We start from the raw sequence: 7,973 nt of genomic DNA, 5'->3' as shown, positions 1-7,973 counted from the left end.
AGTTCAGTTTGGATAATGTTATGTTATGAAAAAATTGACTGATTTCCTTATCATTATGCCTTTTATCATTATTGTACAGATTTTTGTAAAATGTCTGAAATGTTATGTTTATATCGTGTTGGGAGTTAATAGTTTTGTTCAAATTCTTAAGTGTTTTTCTCCTTATGTTTCAGCAAATTGTCTAGATACTTTCCTGATTTGTCGTTATGTTCAAAATGAATGGATCGTAGGCGTTGTTTTTGAAATTATAATTTTTTATTCATAATTTCTTCAAGATGACTCTTTGTTTGATTGATCTCATTCAGTATTTCTTCACTTGGGTTTTGTGCATACATGTGGTGTAGTACTTTTATTTTATCCTCAAGTTCTTGTTCCAATTTTTTCCCCCTTATGTTTAAATGTGGAGTATGATATAATCTTCCCCCTCATTACTACTTCTGCTGTTTCCCATAATGTTGTCGCAGATATGTCAGGGGTGTTATTTATGTCAATGAAAGATCCCCACTCTCTTTTAAAATAATCATTAAAATCTTGGTCTTGAAATAATGATATGTTCATCCACCATCTGTGTGTGATTTTTATGTTTCTATTGTTATTAAGAGTGAGGGTAATTGGGGCATGATCTAAGATTACAATGGGTTCAATTGTTGTGTTTGATATATCTGACATAATGGAATTACTTGTTAAGAAAAAATCTAAGTGAGAATATTATTTATGAACATGGGATAAGTAGGTATATTCTCTTGCTGTAGGGCTTTTTTTGTCTCCAGCTATCGCCAATACCAAAGTCTATCATATACTGTTTTATAATTTCCGCGGAGTGCCAAGTTCATCTGGTTTGGAGCATTAGATTTGTCTAATGTTGGATTAATAACTGTGTTAAATTCCCCCCCATGACTACAGCTGATTGCGAAAACGCTGATAATATTGAAAAGAAAGTGTGAAAGAAATTTTCATCATCCATGTTTGGACCATATATATTGGCAATAGTGAAATCTTTATTGTTAATGGTAGAATTGATTATAATATATCTGCCTTCCGTATCCGTTATTGTCTTATTAATTGTAAATGTTAGGTTATTTTGTATGAGAATAGCTACTCCTCTTTTCTTTGAGCTATAAGATGAAAAGAAGATGTGTGAGAATTGTGAAGTTTTAAGTTTCTTGTGTTCAGATTCTAACAGATGAGTTTCTTGTAGCAGACATATGTCAGCATTTAATTTTTTTTTAATGATTTAATATTTTGGATCTTTTGATTGGTGAATTAATGCCTCGTACATTCCAACTAACATATTTCATCCCTTTTTCCCCCCCTTCCATTTCTTTTTCATTAAATGGTATTGCACGTTGCTCATGTGATATTGTATTGTATAATCAAATAATAGTGTATAATTCGAGTAGTCCAGATATTTTTGCAAATTTCCTAGAGGCGACATGGGAGGTATAAGGTAATATGATATCATGTAACATTTAACACAAGACAGACAAATTCTATAACGTACAGCTTTAGTAAGTGTAAAGTATGAAAAAAAGTGACAAACATTACAAAAAGTTCATAGAATGCATAAATGTTGGTGAGGAACATGCTTATTAAGTGTGAGTTTCAGACACTTTTTATAGATGATTGACGGTCTAATAATCCAGCATTACCAGTTCTTAAATCTAAGTGATATCAGAGTCTCTGTAGAGTTGTCCATTTATGTAGAGTTTATAGACGTTAAGGTTTGCTCATCTTCCTTCCTTACGTTGTTGTTTCATTATTGGGATACATTTTTTTTCAGCATTCTTGAATTTCTTTAGGGAACTGTTCATTTAATCCGAAGTGAATTAGCTTCGGATCATAATCGCAGCTCTCTAGCTTTGCTCTTCAAAAGTTCTTTGTGCTTATAATGTTCGAATTTTGCTACAATTGGTCTTGGTCATTTATCATCAGGCTGCCTTAGTCCAATTTGATGTGCGCGACGAAAGGTGATTGTATTAAAGGCACAATATGTACGATTTTTTAATTAAAATATCCCAAAACCACTAGAACAGTGTTATATATTTTGCTGACTTGTGTACTTACATTATCCCAAATGTTTTGAAGAATGTTTAAATCCAGAGAAATAAGCAATTTTAACTAGTGTAATGGACCGTGTCCATAGTGTCATTGCATCTCCTGCTAATGACGTCATAACCCCTCGATTTTTCAGTTTTTTTGTTGAAAACATGGAAACCCCAAAGACACTTCAATATGTTATGCATTTTATTGGACAGGTGACGACCGCACAGAGTAGCATTATAACGGAATGTTAATTTATAATGTTATAAATAATGTTAATGGAGTTAATTTGGGCAGGAGGACGTTTGGGATGATAGTGTTAAAAGCTGAGCTAAAGTCCACAAACAGGATCCTCACATAAGTCCCTGGTCTGTCTAGATGCTGCAGAACATAATGCAGTCCCATATTGACTGCATTGTCCACAGACCTGTTTGCTCTGTAGGCAAACTGAAGAGGATCCAGCAAGGGTCCAGTAATGTCCTTCAGGTGGGCCATCACCAGTTTTTCAAATGACTTCATGACCACAGACGTTAGAGCCACAGGCCTGTAGTCATTAAGTTCTGTAATTTTGGGTTTCTTTGGGATGGGGATGATGGTGGAGCGTTTGAAGCATGAAGGGACTTCGCACAGCTCCAGTGATCTGTTGAAGATCTGTGTGAAGATGGGGGCCAGCTGGTCAGCAAAGGTTTTCAGACAGGCTGGTGTAACACAATCTGGGCCTGGTGCTTTCTTTCTCTTCTGCTTCAGGAAGACCTGGCGCATATCATCTTCGCTGATCTGAAGGGCAGGTGTGGGGGAGAGATGGGTTGCAGGAGGTGTTAATGGTTGTGTGAAGAGGTGTTCAGAGCGGGTGTATGGTGTTTTTTCAAGCCTGCAATAAAACTCATTCAGATCGTCTGCCAGTTGTTGATTCTCCACAGTGCTGGGAGATGGTGTCTTGTGGTTAGTGATGTCTTTCAGACGTTTCCTCACTGATGCTGAGTCATCAGGGGGGGTTGGGGTGTTTTTTTCAAACCTGCAGTAGAACTCATTAATATCGTCTGCCAGTTGTTGATTCTCCACAGTGCTGGGAGATGGTGTCTTGTGGTTAGTGATGTCTTTCAGACGTTTCCTCACTGATGCTGAGTCACTGGAAGAGAACTGAATCCTTAGCTTTTCAGAATAATTTCTCTTTGCCACTCTGATCTCCTTTTCCAGTGTGTATTTGGCCTGTTTATACAAGACTCTGTCCCCCTTCCTGTAAGCGTCTTATTTGGCCTGACGGAGCTGTCTGAGTTTTGCAGTGAACCATGGTTTGTCGTTGTTGTAAGTTAAATGAGTCCTGGTAGGAATGCACATATCTTCACAGAAACTGCCGAATGTCCAGCAATTTGTCTCTGGTGAAACTGATTGCAGGGATATAAATAAAGACCGGACACACTAACAAAAACATAAAAACAACTGCAGAGCACGCCACGGAGGCAGCCATCGGCAGCACCATCACGAGTCGAAACTTCATTCAAACTTCTGTCTCGGACAACAAAGCTCTCGTTCTCCGACAGGTAGTCACAACGGACACATCCAACTCGGGTTGGGGCGCCCTGTGTGGAGGGCAATCTGGTTGGCCCCAGAGCAACACCTGCATATCAACTGCCTAGAAATGTTGGTGTTTTCTTAGCCCTGAAAACCTTCCTTCCAGCCTTAAAACGGCACAACGTCTTGGTCCGGTTGAACAGCATGACCACCAAGACGGTCTCAGGTCACACACTCTTTACCGAATGGCTCGTCGCCTCCTTTTTTGGGCACAGAAAGAACTCCTCTCATTACGGGCGGTTCATTTGCCGGGCAGATTGAACCTTGGCGCAGACATGCTGTCCAGAGGCAAGGTAGCCCAGGGCGAATGGGCGCTACACCCTCAAACGGTTAAAGAGATCTGGTCAGTCTTCAGGAGGGCAGAGGTCGACCTCTTTACCTTAGAAGACAACTCTCACGGCCCAATATACTTCTCGATACAGCGAGATGCTCTGGCCCAAGACTGGCCCAGTGCTTGCCTATACGCGTTTCCCCTGATCGCCCTGATTCCTCAGGTCATCAGGCGGGTCAGGGAGACTAAGTGCTGTGGAGTCTTCATGTATGGTGCCTTGACGGGAGCTTAATCAGCTCGCAGCGAGAGTAAGCAATACCATTTTGGAGGCAAAAGCGCTGTCTACAAGATGCCTTTACAGCCTAAAATGGCTGGTCTTCCTTAACTTGTGTTCTGCACGAAGTTTGGACCCGATATCATGTGATGTGTGCCACGTGCTGACTTTTTTGCAGGAGCTGCTGGATAAGGGGTGCACCCCCTCCATGCTCAAAGTGTGTGTGGCAGCTATTGCAGCGAACCATTCTCTCAAAGCTGGCCAGTCGATTAAGTTCTTGAAGGGTGCATGGAGGCTGAATCCTCCTCGCACTCAAACTGTGCCGCCTTGTTACTTGTCTATAGTCCTGCGGGCCCCTTCGAGCCGCTCAATTTGGCTAACTTGTGGTCCTTATCGCTTAAAACGGCCCTCCTCCTAGCTTTGGCATCGGTTAAGCGAGTGGGTGACTTACAAACGCTGTCAATCAGCGCCTCATGTCTTGAGTTTGGACCCAATGACTGTAAAGTCCTTCAAAAACCAAGACATGGTTATGTTCCTAAAGTGCTCTTAACTCCGTTCAGAGTTCAGGTGATCTCCCTATTGGCGCTCCCCATTACAGATGGTGAGCAGGGTCCAAACATGCTCTGTCCAGTGAGGGCTCTGAGAATATACCTAGAGCGCTCTAGCCTGTTTAGGCAGTAAGAGCATCTTTTTGTTTGCTTTGGAGGCCGCCATAAAGGACTGCTGTCCACAAAGCAGAGGCTTTCTCGCTGGATCGTAGATGTGATAGCCTTGGCTTACGCCTCAGAAGGCTTCCAATGCCCTATAGGTGTGAGGGCCCATTCCACAAGGGGGATGGCCCCCTCCTGGGCGTGGTCCAGCGGAATTTCTATTGGTGAGATTTGTACGGCTGGCCGTCGCCGTCCACATTTGCCAGATTCTACAACTTGGATGTCCCTGCTTTACAGGAACGAGTTCTTTCAGTTTAAAGTATCACTCTTCCCCCTTGGGCAAAGCTGGTTATATTAGTGCTTCTCAGCTACTTGCTTGGGGCACAATGTGCTCATGTTCTTAGGAGTCCTTATTAGTGCTGGGCTCGCAGAGCAGGATGTCCTGTATCTGCTCATAGCACGCGTGATTGGATGAGTTCCCCTTAGCGTTTCACGCAACGGGAGAGACCGTTCGAAAGGGAACGCTCCGGTTACTGACATAACCTTGGTTCCCCGAGATAAGGGAATGAGCGTTGCGTCACTTGCCACGCTATAAGCTGCTCACGAATCGATGACTGTCGCTTCAGTCGAATGATCTGATGAATGGCGCTCTGAGCTGATTTTTATAGGGGTCGGCTCCGCCCTTTCTGGCGGGCTAAAGCGCCATTGGTTTGTGCAGCTACACAAACGTGAACAAATCAGGCTTCAGTACAGAGTAAAACCATAGTTTTCTATATGTTTTACTAATATTTCTTAGGGGGGGGGGGAAATTAACTTTTTGTTAAAAAAAATTTGTCACCAATATGCAGAAACAACAAAATAACAATGCAAAATAACGTAATCTGAAATAATGTAATTAAAGGATCGCTGGTGTCTCAAAGTATCAGTATCGGTATTCTTAAAAACACCTTTTTAAGAAATGGCTTAGGGTCTTTGAATTAAGAATTCAGAATTTTTTTTTATAAATAGATAAATTAAGAATATTTTTTGATTAAACTTAAGTTCACTAATTTTCAGATTTTCTCCTGAGAAAAAGACTGTACAGGAAGGGGGGGGAAAAAAAGTAGTGTAGGATTTACTTTGAAACAAATTCAGAAAAACACAACTGATGCAAAGATGATAAAGACAAACGCTCCAATTACTGACATAACCTCGGTTCCCTGAGATAAGAGAACGAGTGTTTTGTGAAACGCTAAGGGGAAAACTCCTGTTTTCAAATAATATATATTCTTTTAATGTAATAATAACCTCGACATGAAATGCTGAGGTACTTTAAAGTCTTATGTATGCATTGTGATTTTAAGACATTTCTGAAGAAGATTTCTGAATATTAGTCAAGAACATGAGATATTGAGACATTTCTGAGGTATTGATGTGCCTTCCTGATTGTATTTTTCATATGAGAAATAAAACCATTCCTAAGGCATTTTTCATTTTTCAGTTAGATATGGTGTTTTTGTCAGGTTGCAGTTTTCATCATCAATTTGAGAAGTTTGGGCCAGGGAAATGACTTATCTGCAATCATTCTTCCCATTCAAGTCATCCTCAGAGAGTGTGTCCTGATTCACGTCGTGAGTTGGCACAGTAGCAGCAGCCGTGGCTTTACAGCTGTGTGAATATGACTGAATCAGATGCTTGTGATCTCTTCAGGAGAGATGGATGAGGAAGAATGACGCAGTGATGGAATCCCAGTCCTTTAGTTTTGATCTGCACACCCACGCACCTCCTCCTCTCTGCCAGATGCTTTCCATCTCTCATTTTCTGACCTTCTGGCTGACTGTGATTCACCTTTACGTGGCAATGGTGAAGGTACGTCACACCTGAAGTTCATACTTTTGATCTAATGCAGATCTGTCTGTCGGCATGACACCGCTGTCCTCTGCTTGCCGAATTCACAGTTCAAGAGAGAGCAGAAAACATTATTAGGCCCAGATCTGCACTTTATATTTTACTGCACTCACCAGCATTACAATTATGGACCGGCATGAAAATTCACACTCGTTTTTTTCAGTAAGGTTGTCATATTGGTATTTACGGCTCAGATGATGGCCAGTCCCCTTGCGCTTCACAAACAATTGCATATACTGTATATGTTTGACTATTTTGCAGTGAACTTCAAATCAGGGTTATTAGAGTAAAATAAAACCAAAACCATAAAAAAATGTGTTATTTGAAATAAAAATAATTTTAAATAAAATAAAATATACAAAAATGTTCCATTTTAAAATAACTAAAACATAATTACAATTAATAATAATAAATGTATTTAAAAAAATACATAAATATAATAATAATAATAATAATAATAATAATAATAATAATAACTAATACAAATGTAAAAACCGCAAAACAAACTTTACAAACAAAAAAACCTTTAATATTAAAATTAAACTGAAAATTATAAAAAAAAAACTCATTCAAAATATTAACAAAATCATACTAATGCTAAAATAACACTGCTTAAAATGTATTGTACTTATGTATTGTACATGTACTTATTAATGACTGAATATGTCTAGTAGCTAGTCTCCTGTTCTGATTTTTAAATAAAAAAAATAATGTTATTTTTTAGTAAATCTTGGCGCTAACTGGTTTGGTACACACCTTTTTTTATCTTTATCTTTATTGTAAAAATTAATGGAAAAAATGCTTTGGAACAAAGATTTGGGCGGATACTGTTGCTCTCTATTTCATCACATGCTGTAGATGCCAACAAAAGAATATGTCCAAAAACAGAGATAGCAATGTCAGTTTCTACAGGCTTGATTCAAAAACATTATGTCAACTGATTGGACACAGTACAGCCCACTAAAAAAATAAAAATAAAATAAACCACATAATGACATTACCACGAGTTTACCAGTTGGTGTATACATACAGTATATTCAGCAAATAGTTAAATACTGTACAGATATATTTTATTTATTTACTTAAACATTAGCCAATTGCTCATAGTTTGAAGCAGATTCATATCATTATTTTGATTTGTCATTTACTGATAATATAATAGCTCACTGTAATTATTCTAATTTTTAAAGTAAAAATTCTCTTTCCTCTCATTATGACTTACCCATTAGGCAAAGGTAGGCGACCGCCTTGGGCCCCCAAAAGCCAAGGGCCCCCTAAA

This window comes from Sinocyclocheilus grahami, unplaced genomic scaffold (assembly GCF_001515645.1).
Source record: "Sinocyclocheilus grahami isolate Dianchi unplaced genomic scaffold, SAMN03320097.WGS_v1.1 scaffold164.1, whole genome shotgun sequence".
Lineage (NCBI taxonomy): Eukaryota > Metazoa > Chordata > Actinopteri > Cypriniformes > Cyprinidae > Sinocyclocheilus > Sinocyclocheilus grahami.
Note: the sequence above shows the minus strand (reverse complement) of the source record.